Below are 1,684 nucleotides of genomic sequence, written 5' to 3'. Positions count from 1 at the left end.
CAGAAAAAAAAAAAAAAAAAGGAGTATGATATATGACCTTTGTCACAATCTCTTTCTGTGCACACACAAATACACTCCCTGCCTAACTCAATTCATTGAATCTTGGGGGTGGAATTGATGAATAACACAAGAAAAGGAAAAAAGAAAGAAACGTTTGGGAAGGAAATAACTAATACAGGAGGTCTGTTATGGGTTGCACCCATTTGATGAATAAAGGAATTAAAACTCCCAAAAGAGGACAAATATTAACAAATATGTATGAACAGATGCAGAAAACATATCCTCATTTGCAACCTGGAACTAATTGTTTAGTATGATTTTTGATACATATAAGAAGGAGTACTGGGCTGGGTATGGTGGCTCCCGCCTGTAATCCCAGCACTTCGGGAGGCCAAGTGGGGGGAGTGCTTGAGACCAAGAGTTCAAGACCAGCCTGAGTAACATAGTGAGACCCTCGTCTCTACAAGAAAAGCAAAAATTAGCCAGTCATGGTGGCTCACACCTGTGATACCAGCTACTCAGAAGGCTGAGGTGGGAGGATCAACTGAGCCTAGGAGGTCAAGGCTGCAGTGAGCTGTTATCACACCACTGCTCTCCAACCTGGGCAACAGACCAAGGAAAAACCAAAAAAGGAATAGTCTGATACCTAAGACAGGTTAAAGTGATGGGGGTATTGATAACCATAAAGGTTGGCTCCAAGCCTGTAGAATTGATCATTTAAAAGCATAAAACCAGCCTGGGCAACATGATGAAACTGCCTCTATAAAAAATACAAATATTAGCCACGCATGGAGGCATGTGCCTGTAGTCCCAGCTACTCAGTAGGCTGAGGTGGAAGGATCGCCTGAGCCCAGGAGGTTGAGGCTGCAGTGAGCCATGATCATGCCACTGTACTCCAGCCTGGGTGACACAGTGAGACTCTGTCTCAAAAAACAAATAACAAAAATAAAAAATAAAAAGCATAGGACATGGGGAAATTTTCTGCTATGTTGATTTACTATTCCAGTTTCATGTTGACATAATACATCGAGATGGACTTTTTTTTTTTTAGTTAAGGTTTTTATCTTGAGGACATAACCTCTGGATTTGAAGGTCATGGTATATCCCATGCTGTTCTTCAGTGTGATAACTTAGGAACAAATATGATTTGAACTCATTTGGGTTTAGAGAGGATGTCAGAAATTGAGAGCCGTTTACTTTAAAAAAATGTAGAGAATTTTTGAAAGTGGCGTCAGTATGTCCATATTCAAGTGGAGATAAAATGAACCAAAATAAAAGAACTGTGGGCAGACAGGACAACTGTGGATTATGCATCAATTCTTTTGAAAAGTGCTATCTTGAAGATAAATCTTGACTCAATCTTTAGAGAAACTAAGATAACCTTGATGAGCAGTGAAGGAATCACAAGATGTGAAATTCCTTGAAGAAAAATTTATTGACTTTAAATAATTTTGTCTAGTATTACACATAATTTTAAAAACTCTTTACACTGTATAAAGTCAGCATGTATTTTTGGCTCAAAGTTTCGCTAGTGTTTTCTGTAGAGGGAATAAAAATTAAATTTAACAGTTTCATTTGTGGTATGCTTTAGGCTTGAAACACTGAAGGCCCTCTCCCCATCTGCCTGCTCCCCTTATACATTTTTTTCCCTTGCTCTATTTTGGGTACAGGCTTCTTGCTTTGC

General features: G+C 39.0%; 1 pseudogene; it reads left to right on the top strand.

Annotated features, from left to right (window-relative positions):
• The first annotated feature begins 255 nt into the window (after nt 1-255).
• On the top strand, nt 256-344 carry LOC123569631 (small nucleolar RNA SNORA40; annotated as a pseudogene).
• Nucleotides 345-1,684: the final 1,340 nt, after the last annotated feature.

This window comes from Macaca fascicularis, chromosome 16 (assembly GCF_037993035.2).
Source record: "Macaca fascicularis isolate 582-1 chromosome 16, T2T-MFA8v1.1".
NCBI lineage: Eukaryota > Metazoa > Chordata > Mammalia > Primates > Cercopithecidae > Macaca > Macaca fascicularis.
The sequence above is the reverse complement of the archived record's forward strand: the minus strand, read 5'-3'. Positions and strand labels throughout refer to the sequence as shown.